Below are 12,033 nucleotides of genomic sequence, written 5' to 3'. Positions count from 1 at the left end.
GTCAGCATTTCCAAGATAGTGTGACCCATGAGTGAGATCGCTCTTACTGTGTTCTCTCTCCCAAATGAAAGAGGTCTTGATTCCTTCCATCTTTCCTCTGAGGAGTTACACCCATCCTTCCCCCAGTGACAGGGGAAACTGTCTTTTAAGCGCAATTTCTGTTTCTCCCCTGATGTTTTTCTCTTGTTTATGTTCTGCCTTTGGCCATGTGGAACTTCTTTCAGGGTTGCACGTACAGCTTATCCATGCATGAATCTTTGCTTCAGCTGCTGCTTCCTGCCGTAGAAGCTGCCGTTGTCGGACGGGGCCTGACGAGGGTGGCCGTGTTGCTGTTATCTAACTAGAGTGAGAGATAACTCTTCCATTCAAATGCTTTCTTTTGCTTTTAAAAATCTGACATCATCTGTGGCCATGGGTGATCCTGTAAGCAGCTGTGCTGATGAATAATCAAAGTTCTCCCTGATCACATTACGTAGGATTGTCAGAGTAATTTACGTTTACAGAAGTATTGAATTCAAATGCGTGAGGGTCTCATGCTGGCTGTAAGTCACCTCCTGAGCACACATCTCCCCCCCGTGCACATAGCCCCAGTGCAAACACATCCCCAGTGCACACTCTTCCTGGTGGGTCCTTTGAGGTGGGAACTTGGTCATGTGTGTTCATTGAGCCTTTGTAGCTAAGTTATTCTTGTCTAAGTTGCAGAAGCACTTTTCAGAATTAGACTAGTTAACACTGGCCAAGTTAGAAGATTTCTGTCTGTGTTTAACAGGCATCTAGTATGCATTAACAATTATGATTATTTTAGCCAACGCCAGCATCTAGCACAGACTTTTCTTATGTTGAGTAATCTCTTAATAAGTAGATATATGCACAGTGAGTAACTGTCTGACTGTCCCTTTATAATGTGGATTTTTTATAGAATGTTTCCACTTAGTATATCTTACTGAAATCATAATATATGCAAGCATTGTACTGAGGCCTTCATACTTAAAGGTGTTTTTCTCATATGGTGTTAATGTGGATTTTTATTGAATGTTTCCACCTTGTATATCTTACTGAAATTGTAATTTGTGTAAGTGTTATACTGAGGCTTTCATACTTAAAGATGTTCTTCTCATATGGTGTTGGTGAATCTTCCATCACTGGGACAAAACACATGACATAAACAACTTAACATAAGAAAGGTTGAGGCTGGCACATGGCTTCAGAGGGTTCATTGCAAGTATTCTTGGCTCATCTATGGGTAGAAAGAATATCATGGTATCATGGTGGCAGGCGTGTATAGAGAGGAAATGCTTTACTTTGTAGTGGGCAGAAAGGAGAGAGAGAGAGGAAGAGGTGGGGGAATGAGAGACACACACAAATAAATGCTGGGGATCAGGCATAACCTCCAAGCCTTGTGCCCCTGTAATCTACTTCCTCCTGGAAGGTCTTAATATCCAGTTTCTACTACATCCCCAAGTACTATACCAGCCATAGATCAAGCATGATATAATGACATGAATAGAAGTTTCTAGAACTGTCTCAGTATCAGCTCCTTTTGCACTAGTAAGCAGGATGGACTAGACAGAGCTATATCATGTTCTGATTTAGTGTAAGCGAGAACATGGTGGAAGGAAGGGGTAGAGAGGAAAAAGTGGAGAACATACCCAAGTTTAGCAATGAGAATAAGAACTGCTGGTGGGTGGTGTCCTGACAATCTCTCCCTTCACACCAGAAAGGGGACAGAATGACTATGACTGGAACAGGCAACCCAGGACCCAAGCAGACTCACCAGGGGCAGAAACTGTTTTGTCTAGAGGGAGTTTCTCTTAGCAACTTGGGATTTTGTGTCAAATACAATGAACTGTGTTCAAACAGCACTGAAATTTTATGTTAGGTGAAAGAAGAAAATTCTAGATTGATTCTACCACTTCAGTTGTAACTTAGGAAGCCCTTTTAATATATGCTCAAGACCATCCCATCCCATCCCTTTGGGTGTCATAAGTAGGTTCCTTGTGTATCAGATGAATTTGCTTTAGAAATATTTAATCACATTTCCTTGAGAAGCTTAAGTTTCTTTGGGGAAAGTTTTGTTAATTTCCTAGCAAATCAATTTGATTACTTAATAAAACATATAATTCTCAGGCAAGTTACTGTATTAATTTATAGCTTGCATTAAAGATATCTTTAACTATATTATTGTTTTAATGGACTTCTAAAAAAATCCATGCTCATCAATTAGAACCCAGTATATTTATATTTAAATATTTACATCAGGTGCAGATAAGCATCAATACAGATGTATGAGAATAATAAAGAGTTGAATTATGTTTTCTTTTTTTCAGGAAGAGTTGTTTTAATTTTCTTTTTAAATCTTCCAAAAGCGTATTTTTATCCCAAACATAAATTATAACAAATAGCATTAGAATTAGAAAAACTTGGAAGAAAGATAAATGCAGACAATCAAGTGTATGAAAGAGGAAATTTGTGAGACTCAGTTTATACACTTATTGATATGAAACTATAATTTGAAGCCCGTATCTCTGGAAGAAACTTTATTCAATTATTTTTATTAAGGGTATCCATGGCCCTGATACTACGATTTTTAAAAAGATGCCCATTTGAAAAATATTTTAAAGCAGCTCTGTTCAGCTGTAAATTCTCTCTTAAGCTCTGACCATAATTCTTGTATTTTATTTGGGAAGAAAAGAACTGTTTCTGATGGCATGAAATGAACATTTTTAAAGTTTTTTTTAAAAAACTTTTAGTACAGAATTTTATTTTAAGAACTATTAGTGAGAAACTGATGCAGGTAATTAAGTGTGAGGCACTAATCCCTGGTCAACTATGGAAATCTGTTTCTTCTCCAGTCCCCCCAAGGGGAAATGTCACACCAAGTGTCCAACACAATGATCCTCAAATATACTTCTAAGCAAAACAAGGGCTTTGTTTACACAGTCTTCAGATTTTACTGTTCTGAATTTTACTCTGAAACTCAGGTTTACCCCAAACCATCATTGACATAGTAGCTTCATCAAGCACAGTAGAATGCAAGTCCTCAAAACAGCAGTGCAGGCTGGGAGGCCCTATGTACCCCCGGCTTCGGGAAACACAATTGACCACACCCAATTAGCAACAAATCTATCTCATGCTATTCGGGAGGTGTCAGTCTAAGTCCTGACGACGAGACGTGGATCTCTATCTATCTACACATCTCATCTTGATGTCCTGAGGTTGCCGAAGGGACTCCTCACAGCTTACCTTTGCCCGGCTGAAGCTGAAGGTTCTGTAGTTTCATGGTCAGTCCCATGTTACCAGCAATCTTCAGTTTCCCTTGAAAGAAGGCCGACTGAGGGTTCATTTTTCCAGTCATCAAAGTCAGCAAGTCTGAGTCGGCCATGGTGATTGTGCAGTCAGCCTTCTTATCAGAATTGGGAAGCACAGATCCTTTGCCATTCGTCACATCCACCACCCAGGTAGCTTCTTTGCCGCCAGGGTCATCTTTCACTTTGAAGGCAAAAATGTCACCGATTTTCTTCATGAACTGTTCCCCTTCCTCTTTAAGCTTCTTCTCAACCTCCTTAAAGATGAGGTTTGCCTTGAATCCATCCCCTGCAGAGCTGGTGCGAGCAGCTGAAACCTGGTGCATTCTGAAGGAGCTGGCAGCTTCGGGAAAACCCATCCTGTAGAGGTTGACAACCACAGCTCCTCCGAAGCCTAGATTGTGCTGCAGAGCCTGAATTATGTTTTCTAAGCACTTTAGTTGATGTAGTATTGGCTGTAAGAATCTCACTGTTCATGGTAGAATCAAGAAAATCTGGAGCCCAGAGAACTTGTCAATTTCAGGAGTTTGTCAATTTCTTTGAACATAATTTATTTTGCTTCAACCAAGACTATTATTCATATGCAGTCATCAAGTTTTCTGTTTTGAGACACTGTCTTGCTGTGCAGCCAAGGGTAGCCTTGATCCTGTGAACGTCTCAAGCTCTAGGATTAGAAACCTGGAGAATTACAAGCCTATGCAACCATGCTCAGCAACAGTTCTAACAATGGGCAGGCAACGCCAGGTCCAATGTTCTGGTGGTGAAATTATGATTGTCTGGGGCTTTTAAGTGATACATCTAATATATAACAATAGCTAAGAATATTTAAATCCTAAGTATTGGGAACCAGATATCATGGTACATGCCTTGGGAAGCTGAGGCAGGAGAACTGCTGAGAGTTTGAGCCCAGCCTGAGGTACACAGTGAGTTCCAGGGTAGACACAGCCATAATGGAAGACACAAACCAAAATCTAACAATTATTGGACTATTACACTGTCAATTGCAAATTTTTTTTTACTTGAAAATGTTTATGAACTTTTTTTTTCAGATGGAAATTTCCCTTTGTGATTCACCAAATCCCAGGCCAGTTCTCTGGACTCTAAAGCATTCTTTGGAGCAGAGGCTGAATTAGCAACAGTAACTCCTGGGCTGCTTCGGAGCCTCAGGATGTGTTGAAGGATTGAAACTGCTGTCCCTGCCCCCAGAGACCTTCTACTGTAGTGGGAGGGGCCAGCCCCAGAGATGAGGCTGTGCAGGGAGGTGAGACGAGGGTGGAGTTGTCCAACTGGACCAATGCAGTGAGGGTGGCCAGTTTGCTCAGTCTTCTCGTCAGTCCTCCTTATAAAGCTTTCCCAAGCTGTAATGCTTGAGAAAAATTGACCACAGAAGAAAGTTTACATATGGGTTCTAGTTAGTCCTCCCACACAGCAGCCATTCACGTGATCGGGACCAGTTCTTCTGGTAAGATTTCTAGTCTGGGCCAGGAAGATAGCTGTCAGTTAAATGCTTACCTTACTAACACAAGCATCTAAACTCAGTCCTCAAACCCATGTGAAGATGCCCAGTCCAGTGACTGGAGGTTTTAATCTGGTACTGGGGAAATGGAGACAGTTGGATTTCTGGGGTTGCTGTACTACTGGGGGGCAAGGGCATTCCAGACCAGTGAGAGACCCTGTCTCAAAACACAAAGTGGAAGATGCCTGAAGAAGAAAGACCACACAATAAATGGTTTCTAGCATCTCATGAACCAATGCTGATGTAAAGCATGGTAACACTCAAGAATGAAGGGAGAAATACACACACACACACACACACACATTTACACTCACAGACACACATGTATACATACCCACAGACACACATATACACATACATGCATACATATACATACACAATACACACATACACACATATGCACATATACACATACATACACATACATACATACACACATATACACATACATATACACACATATATACACACACACATACACATACATACATATCCACACATACACATATACACACATAACACACATATACACATACACACAGATACACACAGACACACATATACACAGACACACACACACAGACACAGAGGAAATCCAAGCATTCCTTTCAGGCCTGTTATTTGTTTGTTTTTGTTTTGTTTTGTTTCTGTTAATGTCAACAGACATAGCAGAGTATTGTGAGGTTATTGGGAATGCTCCCATTTCTGACTCAAGTGTGGCACCCACCTACTGGCACACCACAACATGTGGCTTGTAAAGGGGTGGTGTCCCTCAGACAGACATGGGAAGAAGATCAGGTGCCATGGTACTAACACCAGTCTTCATGGGAGATGATTGCAAGATTTTCCTAAACAAAATGATGACTCACATCTGTAATCCCAATGCTCAGGAAGCTGAGGCAGGGGGATTGCTTCAAGTTTAAGGGTGGGCTTGGCTATGCCATAAATTTCAGGGCTTTGGGGGCTACAACATGAGATGATCTTTTCTTAAACCGAAACTCCAAACCAGCTGCCAGTGGGAAGACATCCTCCACTTGTTTCTAATTCTTTTCAGAGTTAGCCTGTTGCCTGCCCCTATCAAGAGCCATTCTTTCTGTGCTGCGTGAACCCTTCTGCTGTCCTGTGTTGGGCACTCATCGTTCTAGAACACTTGTGATGCACCAGCATGCTGGAAGAGGCTATGGAGACCCACGGGGTTGGGGCAGTGTGCTTCACACTTCCATGACATCACGTCGGCTTCAGCTCAGCCAGGGAGCATCCAGTCACCCAGTTCTTCTAGGAACATGTGCAAGGCAGCGGGCCTGGGGATTTTAGGAGCTCAAGAACCTTGCCTGCTCCCGGCAAAGAAAAGCCCGGGTCACATTCTGTTCTTACACATGTGTAATACACTAAATTTGATAAACTCGCACAAGTAGTAATAAAAAGGTGATAATTGGATAATGTATTGGCTTTTTCTACTTTTCATGCATTTTATTTTTATATTAAAAATTGGCCTCATCTGTCCCAGGCTGACTTCAAACTCAATATGTAGCCAAGGATGACCATGAACTTATAATTCTCCTGCCTCTTCTGCCCAGGCATTGTGATTAGAGACGTGTGCCACTCACATGTGCCATTATGCTCAGACTATTCAGTGCTGAGGATCCAGTCCCTGTGCATGCTAGGTAAGCTCACGACCTGCTGAAAGCCATATCCTTGCAAAATGAATGATACATTCTAGCTAGCTAGTGTAGCCAAAAGATACACAATCCAGGTATTTTATTTACAAGCTGTAAGCCTAGATTGGGCAGGCATGGAGCTATTCTAACTGACACCCCAGCCATAAGTCCCTTGTCACTTGCTCTTCCTCCTGGTCTATCTCCTCTCATGGCTGCCTCCTCCTCTCTTGGTCTTCTTCCTTCTCTCCTTGGTCTTTCCTGAGACTCCTCACTCGATCTTCAAGTCCTGTCTTTCTCTCCCTACTGTCCAATCACAGGCACTAGCCTTTTTTTTTTTTTAACCATTTAGTTTTAAATTGGGGAAGAAGGTTTAAATAGCATCACTTGGTGTATGTGAGGATCCCTTCACTGGGGGCAACCAGATCTTGGAAGCCAGTATTAAGTTAGCATTTGAGTACCTGGCAGCACAGGCCAACCCCAGCATATTCTCACCCTCACTGTTTCTTAGTTCAAAGGAGCCATAGAATTTTAAAAGTAGATAAAAGGAAAGCTCACGACACTATAAATTAGTCTGTGCAGGATTCTCATTAATAATTTTTAGCATGAAGTCATTTGAAATTATGATCTAGCAGTCTAATATTCTTTTCCAGTGCTATGGTTCAAGCTCAGGGCCTCATGCCTGCTGAGCAAGCTCTTTACCACCAAGCCACCACCCCAGCCCTTCTCATTCTTCTTACAGATTGGTACCACAATTTAAAGTGACTTTCTGTAGAGTGAGTTACCCAGATGGAGCAAGCAAAACAGGATTTAAAGTTACCAACACAGATAACAGATCCTCTTGGTGTATAAGCCAAGTTTCTTTATATTAAGCAAGTTGTTCCAGAAGGCTTTCTGTCTGATAGACCTCACCAAATCAAGGCCTGTTAAGCAAAACATACCTGTATATAGTATGGAAAACTATTGAGAAGAGTTCATTGTTTGGTTTTATATTTAAAACGACATTCAAACTGATACATCGGCCTTCTAGTTGATGTCTCTTAGGCATTCAGTTCACAAAAACAAATGTTCATACCATCTTTACTCAGTAATCTATATCCGTGAGAGTTTGTCTTTCAAACTTTGGAGCACAATAAACCTAGGTACAATAGCTCATAGCTGTAATCCTAGCACTCAGGAGGTTGAGGCAGGGGGATGGCCACGAGTCTGAAACCATCCTGGGCTACATAGTTAACTCAAACTTGCCTCAGGGTATGTCACAAGGCTTTGTCTCATGAAAACCAATGAAGTTGAAATAGTGTATCATGGGCTAAAATCACCAGCTTTATTATGAATACAACTAATAGCATATGTGGATCATGAAGGCAGATAATAGCTCATGCTGATAACACATGCATGACTTTACAACTCACTTTCCAGAGAGTTGGAAAGTCCCTCTCCACAGACAGTGAAGTTGGTAACAAGGGTGCTCACATTTTATAGGAAGATGGCTGAGAAGCCAAAGTTCAATGAGAAACCTAATGGAGGGCGTTCGTTTTTTTGGCAATGGTTAAGTCGGGTAATGGCTGGATATGAAATTTGTACTTCCAGCCCTTGAGAGGCTGAGGCAGGATAATTGCTATAAGCTGTATGGTGAGCCCCAGTCTAGACAGGACTACACACCAAGCCTCTTCTTAATTAGCTGAACAATGGAAAACACATAGAACCGGGCAATGATTTTAAGTGATTGTCTCTGGTATTATTGGTTTTCTGATTTGTAGCCTGAGTGACATGTCATTCAAGTAGCTGGCCAGTGCCAGTCCACACAGGAATTACTGTTTTTCAATAATCTTTCTCAGTTTGGGGTTTATGTTACAGATAACATTATGCCTGTAGGTCATATCAGTATATTTCTTAAGTAAATGGCAGCAGTCTGCAGACCTCCTGTGATAGCTCTGGAAACTACAGCCTTCTCTGGGTTTCAGGGAGTTCCTTTGACAGACTATGGAGATGAGACTCTCGGTCATGTCAGCTTGACTGGTGGCTTTTCAATCAGAAGAGAATCCACAGAGCCAAACGCAAGGCACTTCCTTTAATAACAGCCTGTTGGAAGCCTGAGGAGAGAGGCCACTGAGCTACAGGGTCATTTGCTGTAGCACAAGATGAGGGCAACGTCTGGACTGCAGTCTACCTTTGACCTTTCAGTTGCATTGCTTCCTCGTCAGGCAAGGAATGCTGGGTACAAGAAATCATTGGCCTATAATGAGTGGTTCCGCGCTAATTAGTTTGATCAGCCCATTGCAGACAAAGGTGGAGCACAGGCAGCTTTGTGAAGAGAGTTGTGGGAGGGTGGGTAATTGTAGTCCTTTACCTCAGGGTCCCTTTCACCTTTGCAAGCCTTTAATTCCTTGGCTCCATAGGGCTGTCAGTCAGAGCAACCCAGACTTCCTCAAGTCCCTTTCACACACATTGCTTATCTGAGTGGCGTTTGTCTGATCTTTCTTTTTGCATGTTTTTAACTTTTAAGATAGTCTCTTTCTTATGTAAAAAAGGCAATTAGACTCGTATCTGTTTATTTTAAACAAAATGGCTGTTAATTAGTGTGATCAAAACCCTACCATTGTAGACTCTGGGCTCCACTTTGTACTGCTCTAAATTGAGTATGGTCTGGTGCCAGTTGACATGATAACAACTCAGAGTCTGGCTTTTTAAGAATTAATGAACAAACGCACTCACGAGCCTTTGTTTTGTCTAGTTTGGATCTATAGGCGATCAACACATCACGGTTCTTGCTTTTTGTCTTTTTTTAAGCTGACTAATGCTCGTGCTTATTAAAAGTGCATAAACTTACTGAAGAATTTTTTTGATGATATAACTGGTATGTGAAAGCTCTACTATTGTCATTTAATTAGCTCATTTATGACTTTCTACGTTACAGCTCAAGACACTCGTATTGTTCCATCAGTGACACACCCCAACGTTTCAATCTTCATATCTTAACTCACCAGACCTCTAGGAACATCTTAAATGATCAGCCTGTCCTTTACCCCTTCTGCTCCGTTTAATGTTTAGAATAAATGAGCAGAGCCCAAGAATGAATTTAGTGCACAGAGCCTGTAAAGACTGTGGACATCTTTACTCTCTGCAACACTTTAAACAATGATGCTCTGGGTACAGACATAAGGACATCCTAATATTTGAAAAACTTAGATTTTGTACATGACAATGCCCGCACTAAGATTGAAAGCCCAGATAATATATATTGGTATTACTTGTCAAGCACTGAGAAAAGATATACTTCTAATTAGATAGCAAAAAAAATTAATAGAAATATGATATGGTTGCTTGGACACCTTAACTCTTTTTACATCTGGTTAATTGAGGTTTGAAATTCGTATTTCTTTAAAAAGTAAAGAAGTCAGGGGTGTCATAAGGCAAGTGACCCAGATCTCTGGGTGTTCATGGACTCTGAATTAATGTTAAGAAAGAAATAAGTATCTCAACATCTCTTGCCACATGTATGAGAAAGTTCTGGCCTAAAAAAATGTAATTTTTCTCTGGAGGACTAGAGTGAAACTTGATTTTCAATGGAAGGATTCTGAGTGGTAGTAATGGGGCAACATGTCTCACTCAAGGGAAGGCTAAAACCAAGTAACAGTACCTGCCAGCTACTCAGTCCTTGCTGCTCCCAGGCAGTGCTCTGAGCCTGCTGATCACATGATATTCACCAATATCACCATGTTTCAACTTTACCAGCTCTGCAACCCGGGCTTACTTGTGCTCCTTGTCAGCTGATGAATCAGAGACTTGGAAAGCCACATATCCTGCTGAGGTCCCTCACCTGGGAGGTGTCAGACTTGAGGTTTGGACTCTGATTGTTGGGGGTTCCATAGATTTCCATGAAACGATCCCCTGATACTTGTCATAAGAGATTGACTTGAAAGAAAAAAAAAATCCTATCTTTATATGACATAAGGAAACCAGTCAATCCACTTTTTCATATGTAATCTAATCTTCCCAAGTCACGGGGGAGCTTCTGTTCTCACCCCCCCACCCCCACCTAGCTCACTATTGGGTGTCCTCTAGAAAGCACTCTCAGGAATGGAAAGCCATCCTTAAGGGGTTTACATGTTCCTCTGATCTCTACCACTGGTCTCAGAAGATTCTTGCCTCCCTCCGTCCTTTTCTGTTGAACATTCTTTCTTGGAATTTAGTCTAAATTTACTTCTCCCGGTCATGCTTGTTGCTCTTAACTGCCTCCTTTGTTATGAATGTGATGATCTATCTTTAGCTAACTGTTCTCACAAGATTGCGGCACATGATGTAATGATGCTGAGGGATGATATGATAGAGATGTGGGTGGTTGGGCAATCAAATTCAAAGTACATTTCAACCTAGAATTAGAAGAAAAGCAATGAATGGTACTTCGTGTTGGCTGTCTGTATGGCTTGTGCTTTGGTTCCCAGTGAAAGATATCTGCACCCAACGCTTTAAGAATCGTCCCATATGGTTACTTATATGCCTTACAATTTTAAAGCATATTAGCTTAATGAATAGTTCAAAGTTTGATTATATTTTATCTGCTGTGACATTAATCTCCTTTTATTATTTTTCCACTAAACCCACATCTCATGCAGTAAACCTTTGATCATATTTGCTTACTGTTTCCTGCCCTCAAGTCCTTGATTTCCATTTCCTTTTCAGTAGTAATGAGACAAATTATCCAACAAGCTCCTTTGAGGAAACTCCAATTGTAATCAGTTAGCTCGATGGAGAGAACGATAGTTGGTATGCAGTGTTTCTCCTCCCTTGTGGATACTCAGCATTTGTAATTGAGGGCTTAGCACAATGTATTGAGCACCCACCCAGCAAACTTTACAAAGTGAAACCAGATTCCTTCATTCCACACAGATGTCTGTTCATACGCTGCTTGTGTCTGCCGGACTTTGCCGTGTTGCTTTAATGTTTTTTTTTTTTTTTTTTCTACAGCCACAGTGACTTGGGGCATCTGAGAAAGGGCTCCATTTGTTTAGATATAGACTTGAATCTCTAATGCCTTGAGTTCAGTTCAAAGCATCACAGGGTCACGAGTCTACAGTAGATGAAGTAGGGAGAGAAAAACAATACCATATAAAGAGCCATGAGAAAGGAGAACTTTAGAATGAGAGACAGGAGCCAGTTCAGAAATAGAAGACCCCTTCGAGGATAAAATTGGGTAGAAATAAACCAGGCATTGTGAATCTAGGTGTAAAATCTCTTAATTTTTTGAAACATCATTTAAAATCTTTAAATATGAGGAAAACTGAAAATGGATGGAAGCACTAATATTTTAAATAAGACATCTACAGCCATGGAACATGTGATGATGCTTCAAGCCCCGAGGGACAGATGTGTCCAAGCATTAAAAATAAGACAATAAAATAGACAGGGTAGCCCACATCAAGAGCTATCTTGAGGGCCGTTTGATTAAGCTCTTCTCACCTGGGAGCAACTGAGTAAATCCTGGAGTTTTATAACACCTGGGCCATTCTTACATAGCCAGGCTCAAGCCTTGGCAGTGAACATTTCTACTCATGGA

The 12,033-nt window shown here is 41.2% G+C and overlaps 1 protein-coding gene and 1 pseudogene across 5 annotated transcripts in view; one reads left to right on the top strand and one right to left on the bottom strand.

Annotated features, from left to right (window-relative positions):
• Nucleotides 1–12,033, top strand: part of Sox5 (SRY-box 5) — a 938,356-nt gene that overhangs the window by 93,644 nt on the left and 832,679 nt on the right. The window lies entirely within an intron of this gene.
• Nucleotides 3,233–3,712, bottom strand: LOC110295888 (annotated as a pseudogene).

Source organism: Mus caroli, chromosome 6 (assembly GCF_900094665.2).
Source record: "Mus caroli chromosome 6, CAROLI_EIJ_v1.1, whole genome shotgun sequence".
Classification (NCBI taxonomy): Eukaryota; Metazoa; Chordata; class Mammalia; order Rodentia; family Muridae; genus Mus; species Mus caroli.
Note: the sequence above shows the minus strand (reverse complement) of the source record. Positions and strands in the feature narration are given on the sequence as shown.